The 19,560-nt window shown below is 35.1% G+C and overlaps 1 protein-coding gene across 2 annotated transcripts in view; it reads left to right on the plus strand.

The window, feature by feature from the left end:
- Positions 1–19,560, plus strand: part of LOC145681483 (uncharacterized) — an 814,377-nt gene that overhangs the window by 435,738 nt on the left and 359,079 nt on the right. For both annotated transcript variants that reach the window (XM_081753131.1, XM_081753132.1), the window contains exon 2: positions 2,835–2,893. The gene's annotated coding sequence lies outside the window, so the exon portion shown is untranslated. The remainder of the gene's footprint in view (positions 1–2,834; positions 2,894–19,560) is intronic.

The following is a 19,560-nucleotide window of genomic DNA, read 5'->3' on the forward strand; positions in this document are numbered from 1 at the left end:
AGCATAGTATTGTTTGAATTTTATTGACAAAACAATTTAAACCAAAGTAAAATAATACTGTGTACAATATAGTAACAACTGTATCATTATGAAAAAATGTATATAGATAGTGCAAACTGTTTGAAAATTATCCACTCAAATAATATAAAGAATGAACATCGGTGCAGGTTGGTAGAAACAGAAAAACCGAGACAATTCAACAAATAAAACAGCTTGCTTGGGTACAATCGACACACCACGATTATAGCTTTTATATTTGCATGTATTTTGCGTTTCTTTTATGATTTAACCTATTTCTTTTTCATCTCTTGCACACACAGAATTAGCATTTCGTGAGTTTTAAAGTCAAATGATTTATGTTCTAAATAAAATATATCTATTTCAATTTTAAAGTATCCTCTACGCTTAAAACATTTGTATAGAAAGAAAGTTACGCCGTTGTTTATTACGGCTGGAAGCCGTGTGTTTATCTTAGCATCTAGAAGGAGGCTCACTGCTCGTACCTATGGGTATATGTTAATAGATTAAACGAAAGGACATTACAATATATTGTAATTGTTCGAAAATCTAAACACTATACGTCCCGTTATATTTCAAACATTAAAATTAATAAATGTTATTTAATTTACGATCGTATTGGATACGAAGCTCAAATCGGATTTATTTATCTCTATGACGAAGATATATCAATTTTTTTGGATTAAAGTAGGTCCTTTGGTCTCCAAATTTTTCTACAAAATGAGAACGTTATTTCATATTGGAGCATGTTTTGCTAATCTTCACCAGTTTGTCCCACTGAAAGACGAAGCAAAAATGAGTTCAGGAAAGCTACTGACTTTCAAGTAGTTAATCTTCTTCATTGAACATTTTTTAGTAATATAGAACAAGTGTGTCAGCAAGTGAGTTAAATATATCGAAGTAAGAGATAATTACAATGTATTAAAAAATAAATCATTTGTAAAATTGCGACACTGCTATGTAACAGCGATATTTTTTTTAAAATTACAACTATTAAAAAAATTACAGCTGTAGTGCTATAGAAGAAACGGAAAGCAACAATCAATTTTTACATTTCCTACAAATGCGTCATTTTAGGCAGTATATCAATCTTTACCCATATTTTCCACATCTTCGGAGTACTTTGAGATATCAAGCTGCTGTAAACGGCATTATGATTTCTACGTCTGTTAAAACCATGTGATTAGATATGGTACTTGTCTGAACATTTTTTGAAATAAAACTTTTTGAAATAGTGTTAAGATTTCCAATCTCTCGTAACTTTGTTCGTATTTATTCGAGATACGTTTTGACACTAAAGTACTTTGGATTTGCATTGCCCTATCCACCTTAATCGCGTTATTACTTTTCGATGTACGTCATATCACAGCGTCCTTAGTTTATAACATTGATTGATATTGTAAGTGTATGTTTAACGTGTAGATGACATATGGATTAATTCGACACAGTACCATTTAAAAACAGTAGAACTTTATGTTTGATTGGCAACACTATTAATCTGATTGTAGTGTAAATTATTTTAAATAATTTCCGCTTGTTGATATTTGAATTTACAATATTCCATAATTTTATGTATTTGTTTAAAAAATTGCGTATTGGCCCATCCTCTCTCTCTCTCTCTCTCTCTCTCTCTCTCTCTCTCTATATATATATATATATATATATATATATATATATATATATATATATATGTGTGTGTGTGTGTGTGTGTTTGTGTGTGCGTGTGTGTGTGTGTGTGTGTGTGTGTATGTATGTATGTATGTATGTATGTACAGGGTGACTTTTAAAACTCATGGATATCATTTTTGTCTGGAATTTCTAACTGAAGTCCAATTATCATGCGGTTTACTGCAATTGATCTTGGAAGGATGGCAGATTTATGAGACTATGTTTACTGCTTTAAATTCAGCCGGGGTACTACCGGCTATGCCTCAAGGAAAACAGCAAATATTCGCCAGTGTACCTTACAATTGGAATCAAGTTTTGGATTTTGAAGCAAAATTGCAGAGCACACATTAAGTATTAGTGAGAATACAAATTATGCGTTAGTGGTAACACTCATAAATCATCCGACTTGAATAGTTAGTCGGTTTCTTGAGACTAACGACGGAGAGATTTCTTGGGCGACCTAAGGAATCGATTACTGACATCTTTCATAATACCTGCCTGCGGGGTATGATGCTTCCTTGTCTCACTCAGAAGCGATACTGTTCCAATTGTTTGGGGCAGAACGCGAGGAAAATTTGTTTCTAAATGCCTGTGCCTTAACAACAACAGATTCCGTTCACCTAACGATAAACTCATGATGCTCTCCAAAGAGTAAAATATTCTCACTGTGTTCTGGTCGTACTCTCACAGTAGCGCAGAACTGTACAGCACAATTCCCAATACAACGGCCCAGTTTCCTGCTTTTATTGACCTTGGCGAGATTGTCATCTAATGAAGTACGCTCAAGTCTCCACAACACACCGCAACTCATTCCAATTGTAAGGTATACTGGCGAATATTTATGTTTTTTCTTAACGCGTGGCCGCTATTACCCCGGATAAATTTAAATATGTAAACATAGTTCCATAAATCTCCCATTCTTCCTTGGTTATTTACCACAAACAGCATGAAAACCGAACTTCAGTTAGAAATTCTAAACCCAAATAAAATCCACGAGTTTTAAAAATCACCTTATATATATATATATATATATATATATATATATATATATATATATATATATATATATATATAAGATTCAACTCATATTTTTTTGTCTTCCACTTTTAAAGGAGCTTTGACTAATAGTAATTTCTTTTGCTTTGCAGGTATTAAAGTTTCGATGTGAAAATAGTACCAAGCGTGGTGGTTTGAGGTTTCAATACAGGTAAGGCAAAAAAGATACAATAATATACTTTCTTATGTACCCTGTATAGATATGTAAATGTAAATTTCTGTCTTCTTCTTCACTAGTCAGTTAACGATAGTTATTACTGTCTAATACATATTACATAACTAATTTTTGTTATTAGATTGGAAATATCACATCATTTAGTTGAACAAGTATTTTCTGATTCTTTATTTAACACAAACAAACAAATACCTCCGTTTATTTAATTGCTTTCAAAATTTTAATTTTAACATAATCAAATTATAAGTACAAAGTTTAACGAATTATCATGAAAAAAATAAATACAGATACAGAATTGCAAGTTAAATCAAGATTAGTAATATAGAACATACACTTCCAACAAATGAGAGATAATCCATCGAAATGATTGTCACGTAGTTCTTTTATTTGAAATATTCACGTTCTAGGTCATAAAACGTACTGTATTTTAACATGTGGTTACCTGATGAACACAAGTTTTAGGATATGATTTGCTCTATTCAGTCAATCATGATATTGTTAAACAACTCGATAGATTGACTAGAAATGTGGTTTTACTAGTGATTGACTATGTATATTCATCTCGTCAAATCTGTAAAATATATTATTACATCCCTTCTTAAGATATTAAAATATTTTTTTAATATACATTACTATAGAATTCCTCTCGTAGCTTTGTGGTTCCATATGTGCAAGAGAATCGGGCTCGATTCCCGGACGAAGTTCATGTATGTATATCATATTCCACGTTACGCTGTAATCCATGTTCTGCACATAATCTCGATACAGAAAATTTACTTTATATTTGATGTCAGACAAAATTTTAATTAGTATCATTATTGTACTATCGTACTTCAAATAGATATTGATAGTATTATTGATACACGAATTAAATTTAAAATTGAAATTTCTCCGAAAAATTATTGATTTGATTATTTGTGTTTGATAACTGGCATTCATAACACAAAGTACATAATTATTATATGAATACATTCACTTTCAAATACAATTAATATAAACATTACTTTAAAAATGAAGTGGACATTCTTTTAAACCGATCTTTCTTTAAGGGTCCGTCTATGTAACCGTCTATCTTCCAAGAAATAAGTCATTTTCATTATCTGCTACGCTGTGCTCCCCAGCTATGCTTTTGAGTCTATTATCCTTATACAGAAGTGTTTTGAGGGATCGAAATTAAAATAGAATGATACTACATATGAATTTTAAACTGGTTATGAATTTTAATCTGATATAATTTATGTTCATTTCAACATAAGATTAACATGTTGAGTTGGCAAGGCAATTTACTCGTTACAGTTTCTACCAAAATTACGTGTAATTTGCTAGTAATTTACGTCACTTAGAAAACAAGTTTTATACGCAGATTTAAAATACTATTTTTTCTTTTAAAAAAATAAACTGAAGTCTTCATAATTTGGACAGGTTTTTCTGGCCGGATAATGTATAAATCCGAATACTGTAGTAAACAGAAAATTAACTTGAAATATTAATAGTTCAGCTGTTTTCAAGTATTGATTACACAGACATTGTCGATCTGAATTATCCTCTTCTTCTTCTTCCTATTATTATTATTATTATTATTATTATTATTATTATTATTATTATTATTATTATTATTATTATTATTATTATTATTAATAGTAGTAGTAGTAGTAATTTGACCTACTCTTATAAAGATATATTGTTGTGATGAAGTTTTGTCTATACGAGATTTCAACCCATGAATTTTGGCCTAGCGAGGTTCTGATCATACGTAATTTTGACCCGCAAATTCTTGGGTAGCAAGGTTTCGGCGATGAGAAATTTTGAATAGCTAGATTTTGGCAGCGAGCTTTTGTCCGTATATCATAAAATAATGTAAAATGTTTTTTTATACATAAGTTTCTGGTGGACAACATCGTGTCCGTGAGTTTTCTCGGAGTACTCCTGTTTCCTCACACCATCTCATTCCACCACATCTTCCATCATTATATACTTGCTTTAATCATCGTCCCCCTTAACCTAAAGGGTATAATCGTGAGGCGTTAAGTTGAAAGATTTTATTTTATTTTTCAAAGTAAATAAGTGTGTGGTTTGTGTAATAGTCTAGTGTGCTGTATTCAATATACAGTATTTCGTTTAACAAGTTTGTGAACTAAACTTCTGACTTGGTAAATTAAAATTATTAAATTATAATGCTGTAAGTCTTTTTTTAAAAACCATTATGGAGATACTATACAATTTAGGGCTATGAAATGGTGATTTTCGTTTTAACTGACTTTTTCGCTATCCGACTAGAGCCCTGTCACGTGATGATCGATTAACAGGAAGTCTACTGTAATTAAAATTGATTTAAAACGTTCTCCCCAATTATTACTAACTTGAACATTACCAATTTAAGAGGTGTGATAAAAAAATACAGCGAATAATTTTATAAGAAACAAAGTAATAATCTTACAAGGAATTTGATTTAATCTCCTTCAAAATATTGTCCTTGGCAAGCAATGCACTTATCCCAACGTTGAATCCATGACTGGAAGCATTTCTAGAAGGCTTCTTTTCGAAGGGCGTGCAGCTGCTCTGTCGTGGCCCCCTCAATACAGGAATAATGTCCAGACGTTTTCATTTAAGCACGGTTTCAATTTTTCGGAAGAGCCAGAAGTCATGTCATGTCATACCTGGAGAGTACGGAGGATGTGGGCAGACATGATTTTTTTCGGCCAAAAACCCCTGTTCGTGAGTCAAAAGTCGGGAAACGAATTTTACAATCACCCTTCTGATTTTCAAATCGGTGGTTAAAATGCTTTTATACGGAACCGTATGAGATGTTTAGTCCTTTTTAGACCTCTTGAATAGTTATTCACCTTTGAACGAACACTCGAATAGTTTTATGACATTGTTTGCACGTTTTCTTCTGTTTTTTTTTTTTTTTTTTTTTTTTTTTTTTAAGGTTAATTGACTTCCCGACCGTTCCTCGTCTTCTACCGAATTCATTTTCGCTTTTAAATCCTCATTGAACTTGTAAACAGTCTTCGGAGTTACAGCATTATCACCATACACCAATTTCAACATTTCATGAGTTTCTTTGGCACTCTTTTTGCAACTTGAAACATATTTTAATGTTCACGCGTCGTTGATTGCGCGACAGACACGGTAAACACAACCTCACTCTATCGGCTCTTGACGCTGACTGACAGGTCAGAATGTTTTCCAACGTGACGCTGCCTATCTCAACGGATCAGACTATCGCCCAAATTACACCAAATTGTTGTAGTGTCAGCATCTGCTGTTAAAAAAAATCATTCATCGTATTTTGTGATCACGCCTTGTTTATTGTATTAGCTTTACAATTGCTTCCAGTGAATGGTAAGCTTGTATTTCACTTTTCGAAGATGAAACAGATATCAAGTATATATATGTAAATCAAGTTTGCAGTAATATGGAAGCCTAAGTTTATATTTCTGAAAGCAGTGAATAGAATTTTTCATTTTCGTTGGCACTAGACATGTAGTTCTGGAAGCATTTACTTAAAATATAAATGGTAGTGTTTCGAAGAAAAATATTTTGATATCGTGTCCATGTGGCATGTATACAGGATATTAACTTTTAGAGGCCTTGTGTGCGGTTCCATATTTGAACCTAGTAGATAGGTGCCATTCATTTACTCAGCAAATGTTTATTTTAATTCTTCCCCTAACGTTAGGTCAGTGAATTAAAATGTCGCAATAGTTAATGATATAAATAACCAAGGTATATATAATAAATAATTCAAACAATTATATGATTAGACATACGAACTATTTAGACTTAAATACACAATAATAGATCTCAGTACTGTAATCGAACAGGATTTGCATGTTTACACAGGGTGTTGCTAAACAACACCGAAAACGTTTTTGAGGTGATTCCTGTCATCAAGAGAAAGACAAGTATAGACCAACCTAGGTGTAGGAAGACTTCCTTTTGGCGCAATGACTACCCAAAAATTTGTCAAACAAATGCAAAAATACCATAATTAATGATCAAAATGTCGTATCAATGTTGGATAAAAGTAGTTGTTCATTATTTTAGTCATAGACTATGTACAATTGGATGTGATGTAGGGGCAGCGCAAGGGTGATCTCCAATGAGACTGGAGAATTCCTGGAGTACATTGCCAAAAGTTGTATGAGATGAAATATAAAAACAACAATAAGTACAATATCTCAACGAGTAAAAATCATAATACGTTGTTTAAGTTAGAAGAACACTGTTCGAATTCAAAACTTTGTCTCAGTGCAAAGAACATTTTCGTAAAAAGAACAGAAGTGAAACTAAATTTTTATTGTTCCATAGTTACGTCTTTAGGCTAATTGAGATAGATGATTAATAAAAGCTTACTATTATGAAATAATTCGAGGAATGAGAGTATGAGAGAACGCGGGAAAACCGAGAAAATTACACGATGTTGTTTACCATAAAGTTTCATGGCCTGAGATGGAACCAGGGACCATTTACATCAAAAGTGTGCGCTCTATTACTGAGCCATTGTGCCTACACTTCGGAGTAAGAACTATTATTTCAATGGGTGGTTCGGTAAAGTAATCTATGTGTGTCAACCCAATCTGCAAGGAGTTATTTCACGGTAGAAGTTTTGGTAGGTACGTTCGACCGTTTTTTTTTTTTTTAAATATAGCCTGTACCCACTCCCGTATGCGCTTGTTCTTTTGTAAACTTTGGGTGAATATACACTGGACTATGAAAATATTGCGTGGGTATACGCGGCATACTCTAGTGTATGCTCCATTACATTCCTTTACATCCAATGACCTAAATTGTCCACATAATCACGATTAGTAAGTAGTTCTTTCAGAGTAATTATATAAGCAACAAAATACCATGAACTTTCGATCCGTACCAGAAGAGAGTCGAAGCCATGTTTAACGATCAGTCGAAGCCAGGTTTAACGATCAGAAATACAAAGTACAGAACTAACTCCTCTTGGAACGTTCGACACACATAAATCCAACCTTTTGTTAAAACAAGGGGAAAATTATTTATAAAACCATATTAGTCTCTTCGAACCGTATTCGTTTTCTTAGTTTAGGTTCTCTTCGATATTTTTTGACTTTATGCGTTGATGGCCATGATCAGATGTTTCGAAATTATAACCCGACAGAGGATATTGGAATTAAGTTGCCCTCGTTCGGCAGTGATTGTACAAACAGATCCTTACATATACTGCAGTAAATAGCTTGATTCTTGCTGTGAGTTCCATGCTTGAGATCTGCTGTGAGTTCCAGACCCTTGTTTCCTACTGTGAGTTCCGCAGTGGGTTCCAGATGCATGAATACTGCAATGAGTTCCAGATTTTTGAATTCTTAAGTGAGTTCCAGATCCTTGAGTCTTGTAGTAGGTTCTAGATGCTTGAGACCTTCAGGGAGTTCTAAATGTTTGAGTCCTGCAGTGAGTTCCAGATGATTGAGTTTTGCAGTGGCTAATTGTACTGTATTAGCTATACAGTTCATGTGACAATCCCGTTCAGTTTTCGACGATATCTCTGATCCAGGATTGATTTCCGTCCTCTATTGCTCTTCTATGATGATGTCTTGGCGCGAATTCTGTAGTCATCATCATGAACAATTGTGTTTTCGATATATCTAATACACTGGCAGTTTTGGATAAAGTTGTTACAACAAAACACACACCATACGTAGAATTTGCCCTATTTGAAGACCAGAGAGGTCATTTGGACCATATTTCGCACTACCAATGTTTGATCTATTGCAAACATGAATCCGTGCTACAACGCCTAGTGTACTACTGTCTATTATGTATAAAACCCAACATTAATACAAGAAAATCGCAAAGGATGTAGTTACTAACTCACATAATTAGAATACGTGTTGCAATATATAGGTATTTGTAGTATTTTGATCACTATCTGTATTTACTTTAAATGGTATAGTATTCTTTAATAATTTTAATATCAGTATTTAAAATCAATTTGTTTAGTTACATAAAACACACACACACACACAATTTGTAATTATTCAGCTCATTATATTAATTTCACTAATTAAACAATTCACTTTTTCCATTAGTCCCAAACTCACAAAATACACAATGAAGTCTTTAATTAAACAATTTATTGATTCCATATTATCTAGATATGTTAGGTAAAACAATGTAACGAATTACGTCAGGCTTAACCACATTACATTAACGTTAATATAACTGGAAATGAATTATTTGTTTAGATAATTCTGTCTGTATTAGTAGCCGCGCCGGTCTGTATTAGCAGATGTTCAGCTTTAGCCCACAACATGAAACTTTCTTTCGATATAAGTCTCCTCAAGTCTAGATTATAAAATGGATCACTAAATCAGTTTCTTTTATCTATAAGTGATGGATACCGCATGTTGGAAAGAGAAGCTCTGAAATTGAATGAGTAAGTTGAAAAGGCACACGTTACCAAACAGACAACCTAAACTGAGATAGCTGGTTTGATTTTTATTGGAGCGAAGCGCTTTCGTTCCTCGATTTAGGTGTTCGTTTGTCCGGATACTTCACTGACATTCCTGAACCTTTCGTAACGAAATTTGACATGGTGATATGAGATCGCGCGCTGTAAGGGGTCGCATCTCTCAATCGGATACATAATTGAGGAATATTCACCGAAAAACGAGATTCCCATAGACTTAACATTGGAAAAGCATTTGGCGCGCGAATTCTCATTGTATACAATTGAAAATAGAATTTTCAGCATTATAAATAGAGCTAAGCCCTTTTTGTTTCGTTCTGCAACCACATTTTTTTCAAAACCATTATGATTTTCGCTGATATGCAAAATTCAACTATTTGTATGCGGTGTTCGTTCACTAAAACAATTGATGCACTAAAAAATTCTATGAATAATCAATAGAAGTCGGTCGCTTCACTCCAAATTCCGGTCACTTCGTCACGCCGGAAGACCAACACATGTACAAAATTAAGATTTTCAGGCAGCAATTGAGCCGAACAGTAGCCAGACATGTGAGGAATTGGGACTACAATTCAGTGTGAATGGAGAAATCATTCGTCAGCACCTCCATCAACCTGGGAAGAACTACAAGTTGGATCGATGTGTCTCACATGATTTGACTCCGGGCCAGAAGGCAATGCGAGAAGACACTGTGTTTCTTTGCTGTCTCGTCTGAGAAGGAGCTATTTCTGAACAGGGTGTTCCCATGCTATTAGATATGGGTTCTTTACGATGCTCAATGGCGCCGTCATCATTGGTTAGATCCGCATGAACCGGTTTCAAATCAGTTTGAACCAGCGCTGTTCCAGAATAAGGTCCTCCTGTGTGTTTCGTGGGTTGCTCGCTGCATCGTGCATCGGGAACTGCTACCAGCTAGTCAGAGCAGCAATGCAACTGTGTACTGTCAAGAGTTGAGCCGTGTTCAAGAAGTACTCAAAACTCTGGAGCCAGGTTCTGAATCGGAAGGGGGTATCCTGTTACAGGACAACGCTAAGCCTCGCGTGGCTGGGATGACCCGGGACACCATTCTAGGTCTTGGATGGGAAACACTATTGCATCCGCCATACTCCTCGGATATTGTACCGTCCGATTATCATCTGTTCCATTCCTTGGACAGACGCCAGGACAGAATAACCTTAGAGGACGCCAGTTCAAAACCCTAATAGAAGTGCAAAATGCACTTGATACCTTCTTCGCTTCACGGTCCACCAAGTTCTACCGCGCTGCAATCCATGGCCTTCCAGGACGTTGGCAGAAGGTCGTCGATGTTGAGGGGGACTATTGTGAACTTCCAGTTACGTCTTAAGTGACATATCGATGTTCGAAGGTGGTGGGTGAAAAAATGACAGAATTTTCTTGGTTACCTTTATAGTAAGGAATAGTCACACTACCTCAATGTTGTCCTCTGCCATGATCCCACATTAATACAATGCGTCCATCTATGAATATGTGAACACGCTATAGGGGGTAACAGGACATTGTGATCACTCTGTAGAGTGAGACATACAATTTAAAATAGGATTCTAACTTCTGTAAAGCATTCGTTGTTCTTCCTGGACTTTTTGACTTTTCCTTTATTCACTGGTCTAGTGGCTAGTGTTCGTATTCTGTACACATAGCTCCTGGTTTAAATCATAGTTGGTTCGGATTCCACCTTAAACTGTAGGCTCACCTAGCTTCGGTGGTGAAAAGGGATGCTAAACTTCAACAAACAAACAAACAAACAAATAAACAATCAAACCCAAACATCTTGCACCAAAGGCAAGTGCGCTTGCTATTAGATTCTACTTTTGAGTATCGCTAGTGGAACTATGTTAATTTCGTGAACAACAAAGTAGCAGTGAGTGGGGAAACACTAAAATATCACACTTAAAACTTCCGTTAAATAAGTTTACAATAAGATCCTTGGATTTCAACAGTACTTATTAATCCTTAAGTCGAGTTCTAAGGTATATTTTTACCATGCTAAATTGTTGTGTTAAACCATATTAGTAAACGAAGTCTATCATAAACTACATTTAAAGAAAATAAAGAGTAAGTTGAATATGATGTAATCTTAAATTATTAAAAGGGGCAGGGTTCTTATAATAATACAAGGAAAGGCAATATTAATTGCATATAAAATGCTAGCTGTATAAACGAGATTTATCCTCCGAGCTATTTAGATCTAACATTGGTGATAACCAGCAAAATCAGCATAATCTTGCGCAAGGTTTGAAAACTGTTCTCTGAGCAAACTAACAAATTCACAAGCAGGGCAACAAGAGTGAATATTTACATAATTGCGTTTAAACGATGGCAAACAGTGGTGGTAGTAGAATCGTAATGAAATTCGTCTAGAGTGTAATATTATGTGATTTCGGAGAATTACAAACATTGTTCCGTTTGTTTTAGCTACTTTGAATTTTGAATAGTTATGTGATTTGGTTATGTGTAACAAATATATGTACTTTGCTACATCGGTTTAGAAGAGAGAGATTATCATAAATTATCTCGGAGAGTTACAATATTACATTTTACAAACCTTTTCTTCCCTAAAAAGAATATTTTTTACTGCAAATTGTGACGAGAGAGAGGCAAAATATGAAATTTCATATAATAAGCCAAGCCTCCTCGGGCGATGGGAACAAGAATATAACGTTAATATTGCATGATGAAATTGAATCAAAATTGCGCGTTTTAAATTATCATGTTTCATAATATGTTGGCATTTTTTTATATTTTGAAAAATCTTTATATTTCTTAATTTTCTGTGCGTATATATATATATTGTATGGCTAAGCTGATATCACACTTTGTTGAGCTTACTTTGTATCAGCTTCATCTCTTATATGGAACCGCCCGGAAAATAAAAGCAATTTTCTTCAAATAATAGGCCTACTGACAAGTGATTAAAAAAATTAGCTAACTTTGCCCTTCCCCCACTCTCTCTATATAAGCAACAAATGCCTTTACAGGGTATTAGCATATAGGGGACTACTTTATTGCTTCACCGAATTTTATGACTGTACCCCCAATAAAACCTGAAGAAATAAAAAAAAAGAGTAGCCTACTTCTATCTGCCGTGATATACCCCATATACAATGCATATCGGCGGAAAGCCTCATCCTTCAGGAACACATTGATACCAAAAGTATCTTCCTAGCTTAATTAAGGGGTGACCTATTAAGTTTTAAAGCCTTGACGCAGAAGTTGCATCCTTCGGTGTTTAAAGGATAACTGAGCCTTCATATTCAGTCACTGAGTGACGCAACTCGGTGACGCAACTGCTTGAGAAGCATTTCTTTAAATTGTTGCGTTCGTACGAGGTAACTGCAGTTGCCGTCACTAAAACGGTTGCCGTGACCGAGCAACTGGCTCCAGAAACTCTCACTCGAGATGTCCGTCACTCGAGGAAAAGCATTGCTTTAAATTGTAGCCTTCGTACGGGGACACTGCAGTGACCGTCACCGCACAATGTTGCCAGTATATCTTGATGCCAATGTATGTATATGCTAAAAAAAAAAAAAAAAAAGTGCTGATCAGACGAAACATGCACACTTGATCTTTCCGTACCTGCCCTAGTCGCGGGTTTTCTACCCCTCCACGATGAGGGAAATTTTTAACACAATAGAAAATAATAATGAAAAACTTATTTTATGCATAGGAGTCTACCTTTATTTCGTTTTGGTATAAATTTTAATGAATTTTCATTTTACAAATGGTGTGAAGAAAGAATTTAATTACTACAAATTCACGATATTTTCTTGTTTGAAATAGTTACAGAGAACGATGAGTTTCAGCTTTACAATATGCGTTGGCGCAATAATGAAAGAAATTCGTTTTGAATTTTCATCTGTAATAGTTTGAATATTCCAACACTAAGAATGTCATTAAAAGGGCTAAAATAATCGGATTGTTGAAATTTATCTAGATTTAAATTGTGACAAGGTGTTGAGGAGCACATGCAGAGCAAGGCTGCGAGGGAAGTGCACCATAATTAGCCGCCTTTTTGCTACTGTCTACTGCAAGTACAACGTTAAAATTCTACGAGGGTCATTCGGAAAGTAAAGAACGTTTTGCGCTAGCGCGTGCGCGTGTTCCCCCACCACCGCTGCCGCTGGGTTATTGACCTGGGCATGCTTTAGCCTCAGTCTGGCATCAGCTGCGATCCGCTACGGTCCGTTATTGCTTCGCTGTGCGACTGTAAAATGTGCGATACAATTACTGATCCCGCCAAGTGTGAGGTTCATAGTGTGATAAGATTTTTGAATGGAAGAAAAGTGCATCCGATAGAAATTTGTAGACAAATCACTGAGGTGTATGGAAATGTAATGAATGAAGCATCAGTTCGTAAGTGGTGCATGATGTTTAATGACGGACGGACGAATGTGCACGATGAAGAACGCTCGGGCCGGCCTTCTGTTGTGACTGACGAACTCAAAGGAAGAATTGAGCGGAAAATTCAAGAGGATAGGCGATTCTCTATTGATGGGCTGCACGAATTCTTTCCTGAAATTTCAAGAACTGTGTTGTACGAAATTGTCAGTGGTGAACTTGGTTACAAAAAAATTAGTGCAAGGTGGGTGCCTCGACCGTTATCGGAGGAACACAAAACCAAGCGAATGGGAGCCGCATTGACTTTTCTCAACCGTTACCATAAGGATGGCGATGAACTTTTAAATCGTATTGTTACTGGAGATGAGACGTGGATTTCGCACATCACTCCAGAAACAAAGCGCCAATCCATGGAATGGCACCATTCAAATTCTCCGAAAAAGCCGAAAAAAGCCAAACAAATTTTGAGCACCAGAAAGGTTATGGCTACGGTCTTTTGGGATCGTAAGGGTGTTTTGCTCGTTGACTACATGCAGAGAGGTGAGACCATAAATGCAGCTGCCTACTGCCAGACGTTACGTCGACTTCGCCGCGCGATTCAAAACAAAAGGCGCGGATTGCTGACCAGCGGCGTCATCCTCCTCCACGACAATGCCCGTCCTCACTCCGCAGCATTGACGAGGGACTTGCTTCAGCAGTTTAAGTGGGAAGTTTGGGAGCATCCATCCTATAGTCCAGACTTAGCCCCCAGTAACTTCCACCTATTCCAACAGTTGAAAGACTTTTTGGGTTTAAGCCACTACGGCAGTGATGATGAACTTAAGGAAGCTGTTAGTGATTGGTTCAACAGTTTGGCGGCAACTGTGTATTCCAAAGGCATAGAAAAACTTGTACCACGGTATGACAAGTGTTTAAATTTACACTGCGACTATGTCGAAAAGTAACTTAAGTATCACATAGTATGTAACACAAATTTCGCCTTTGTATATCAGTTATTAAAGTGTTTATACAGAAACGTTCTCTACTTTCCGAATGACCCTCGTATTTAGCTTCGACGACCAATGATTAAAGCCAATAGACTTGCTAAATCAATTATTATTTGGAGACTTTAATTTGACTTCTATTATTATTATTATTATTATTATTATTATTATTATTATTATTATTATTATTATTATTATTATTATTATTATTATTATTATTATTATTAATCACGTAATGGGACTTAAATATTGTATTCTTATTACACCCGTTCGTTACTCCTACGATAACTCTTGGACAAATGCCAAATTTTTATATTCCGTTTTTGCAATAGATATGTGGAGCGATTATGGTATCTTGTCCGAGTTCGTTAATGGAGACGATTAATCAATCGGACGTGGTAAAAATCAACCATTTCCGGTTTTAACGTTGCCATTATAGAGCGAAAGTCGTAATAGATAGCAAGAAGGGGTTTTCTCAAATCGATTAAGCATTCCAAGAATAACTGAAATGTCCATTTTTAATACTGTATTAAAACCGGAAGTAGTAGAAATCCAGTACTACTTTCGGTTTTAATATTAATCTATATAGAGAAAAATTGATAAGAGAGCAAGTTCGATTTCCTTGGAATCGACTTAGCCTTCTAAGAATAGTTCGCATCTTCTCTCTTAACACTTTATTCAAATCGGCAGTGGCAGAAATGAACCATTTCCGGTTTCAGTGTTGATCGCCATAGAATAAAAACCGTAATAGATAGCGAAAAGTGTTTTTGTAATTAATTTAGCATTCCAAAAACTAACTCCTCTCTTAACCCTCTATTTAAACCAGAAATGGCATAAATCAACTGCTTCCTGTTTAAACGTTGATTACTATAAGGTAAAGACGGTAATAGGGAGAAGCGGTTTTCTGTAATCAATTCTGTCCCAAGAATAATATTCCATCTCGACTCTAATCTCTTTACTAAAACCAAACGTGGTATACATCTACCATTTTTGGTTTCCATACTAATTTGAAAAAAAAAAATTGGCGTGCTCGTCTTTATTGTCTTTACCAGAATTGTGTATTATTATTATTATTATTATTATTATTATTATTATTATTATTATTATTATTATTATTATTATTATTATTATTATTATTATTATTATTATTAAATCATTAAGGAAAGAAGTAAAGGACGAAAATATGTTGCTGACAAAACCAAACATATAATGATGGGATTCTCTGTGGCTAAATGCTTAAAACTTTGCTGCCCTTACAGGAGTCGGGTTCGATTTCCGGTGGCAGGCACTGTGGTTTGTAGATCTACGTCCCATGTAGCCTAGTAGCGTAGGTGTTGAAATGAAGTTAAACTCTAAGTAATAAAAATATATAAACAAAAATATTGGTAAGTGGAAGAGTATTACCTGCGTTTAACAAAAGGATATAAATTGAAGCTAATTACAAAGTTTGTGTTGACTTTGGAGCTGCAATACCTTAAAAAAATGTATGGAAATAATATTCATATTCATATATAGTCCTAATTACAGGATTTCTTTCATGCATATCTTTTTCTAAGGCAAATTTCTTGGCAGAAAGAGATTCGTCCTGCGAATCCTCACGAACCTCATTCAAGCTGGTTCAGGCCAACTGTTATCCGGGGAACCTAAAATATCCTCCTTTATGTCAGCATCTTCGGAACCCAGGGAACTCACTCAATTAAAAGGATTCAGTTCTAAATATCTAAAAAAAAAAATTGTTCCGGAAGTCGGAACAATCTGGCCTAATTCTCTTAAAAAAATGATAATAATTAAATTGTAGCTAGTTAAAATAAGAATCGAGCAGCCTCCATAATTAAAGATTGCGACATTCTCTATCAGGAGCAGCCAACCTTTAGGGATCCATCCAAAAAATAAAAGTGGAATAACTTGAGACGGTGGAAATGCTTCTACGAACTATGTGGACCGGATAGTCGCCGAATGGACAGTGAAATCTCGAACCGTGAATAGCTATATGTGCGTTTCTACGTATTCCTTGTATTTCTGTGTGTCGTGGCAACACCATTGATAACATGGCAATAAAAGGGAAGGAAACAGAAAAGAACAAGAAGCCTCGATACCTGTTGTAGGTTGCCTGTCTTTTCACAAGCAGTGACGCAACTAAGTCACGTCACTCAGTGACTGCATAAAAAGGGACTTTAAAGCTAGTCTCCCCGTCCAAAGGATGGGCATTTCAGCTAGTTTAGAAAGTATTTTAAGGAGGATCACCTTCTGAAAAAAAAGAGTATTTAAAATCAAATTTGAAAATTGTTTGACGAAACATCGAGTAAAATATAAACACATAATTTAAAAATCCATCGAATTTTACATTTTGTACCTTTATAAAGGTGTTTTATTATTATTACTATTACTATTAGGATTTATTATTATTATTACTTATTATTATTGTACATTTTTATGTAATCACGTTTCATTTACCTGTATTACGATGTATATATCTATTTAATTTTTGCTTACAGAAATAAATGTGTGTGTGTGTGTGTTAAAATCTAAAGTTTCTAACTGAAAAGAAACAACAAACTTACCATTTATCAATTATTCTTCCTTTTTCTTTCCCGGTCGTTTTCTTTTAAATAAGTGATCACTGCTATACGGTTGGTTTCCAATGGATTCAGTTTTCCTGATTTCGTTTTCTTTATCTCTTCTTGTTCTTTCTTTTTTCTTCCAAGAAGAGGTATTTTCAAGAAAGAAGAAAGTATATGAAAAGTTTCAAGGATACATTTCCTTATTTACTCCAAGGACGTCGAGTTTATATATATATGTGTGTGTATCTGTGTGTGTGTGTTGAAAAGGAGGAAAATTTTCATACATTAACTTTTCTTTCGTGTTTTTTATTCTTTTTTCTGGCTTTCTTCTTCTCAAGGGAGAAGATAATGCAAGATTTACAGAGCAAAAGACGCTTCGGTGAGAAGTCGGTGAAAGCCAGCACGTCTCATTTCTTCTTCTTCTTCTTCTTCTTCTTCTTCTTTGTTTTCTGGGTTTCTCCTCCTCCTCATGTACGAAAACTTCTCTTTCCCTCCAAAAATTCTTCACCCGATTGAAACAAATGAACAGCGTAATGTCAGAACTTTTTTTTTCTTTCTTTCCGAGTCGTGTGCGAAAAGTTGTTCTGTTCTGTCCGAAGAGTTCTTCATTCTCAGAGTTACTTCGAACTTAACTAAGTCTGAACAACAATCCTTCAAGTAAGTATTGTGTATGTGTGCGTGTGTGAGCTAGTAGTCTGTTCAAGGTAGAAAATGAAGAACAACATAAAGCGAATATCTTCAATAGTTTGAAACAAGATAAGGCTAAGCTTATAGAAGTTCTAACCATCAGCTTCCATTCAGATAATAACATCATCATTTTGAATAACAGTTAGCGAGACAGATAGATAATCTGAAAATCTATAACTAAAGTAAGTTTTAACGAAGACTCCGTATTCGCATATGTCTATATTCTGTAACTACACGAGCACCAATTTCGCGGAAGAGTAATCTTCAGTCGCAATATATTACACTTGTTTGCTATATGGTCTTCCTCTCACTTAAGTCGGTTGCTCATTGATCAGAGGGCAGAACAGTCGAGCCGAGGTACGTGTTGTTATCAATGCAACAAAGCCTGGTACTGCATGTTCACTCGCGCACGTTCTAAACAAAGACCCCTCTAGACATTGTAATTCAGTCACACGGCCAATGAACTCAGGCCTCGCTCTCTCCACATCTTGTCCAATCTCTCCTTCTCGTCTGACTGTCTGACTGTCCTGTCTCTAATGAATGCGTAGCCCGCCTTAAACTGAATCTGTAAAAAATGAATCTGAAGGTTTCTGTCGTTACATTACTGATAACGCACACGTGGTAACTGGAGTGAATTGCGTACGTTAGGACTCTTCCTTACAGATAATTCTTCTTAGCTATATGACGCATGCGCAAAACCTGACAATTGCAACGTACACTTTACCTTTCTCAGACCAAACTATTTTACCAGAAATCTAGGAACTTCAGCAGACTCGAGTAATAAATAACACAGATGGGAAATTGTAGAAGTATGTACTCTTAAAAAAGAGTATGCACTGTAAGTTTGATACTGTGAACACAAATAAATTGAACTACAAGAGTTGTTCAAAAATATTGCAGGATCTTTAAACGATTTTTATATGTTTGCACGAAGATCGCGGAGTTTTATGTGAATAGTCTTGTCTTTCATCTTAAAAGTGGTTTAAACATTTTTGTCTTTCTCTATTTGTATTGTCTTATCAACAAATGGTGAGAAAAATAGCATCTTCAAGCGTTCAACAAAGGTTGATTTAATTTCTGTACAAATCTGGTAATGGTTTAGTCACGTCAATTGATTCAAAAATTACTGTCAGTGATTTCGTGTTTGCTCCATAGGGATTCAGGTGGTAAATGTCAGTCTATGAAGTAGTTGCATCATGAATTTTCTGCCAGAAAGAAACTTATAACCTCCAAGTCACTCCACAAATTATTTTGAATACGAGGGTGTGGCGCTCATTGATATTCTGAAGATAAGGAGGAAGGATAAAAAAGAGTATTGATTGTCATTGTAAAAGCTACGATTGTACAAAGGATAAGAAGCCGGAGCTGAAGATAAGAACATAAAATTGTATCACAATAATGTGAGATTATCACATAAGCCCACATAACACTAAAAATTAATCAATTTGAGTCGAGCAGACGGTTTTACCAAATAGAAAATTTAAAAGTAAAATACAACGTGAAACATTTTTTGTGAAGAAATGAGAATTATAAGTAATTTCTGTTAGTGCACGGCATATTGAAATGAATTTTGAGTGACAGTGAAAGTATTGTATGTATGAATATGCTCTTCCA

Source organism: Thermobia domestica, chromosome 3, assembly GCF_964235325.1.
Source record: "Thermobia domestica chromosome 3, izTheDome1.hap1.1, whole genome shotgun sequence".
NCBI lineage: Eukaryota > Metazoa > Arthropoda > Insecta > Zygentoma > Lepismatidae > Thermobia > Thermobia domestica.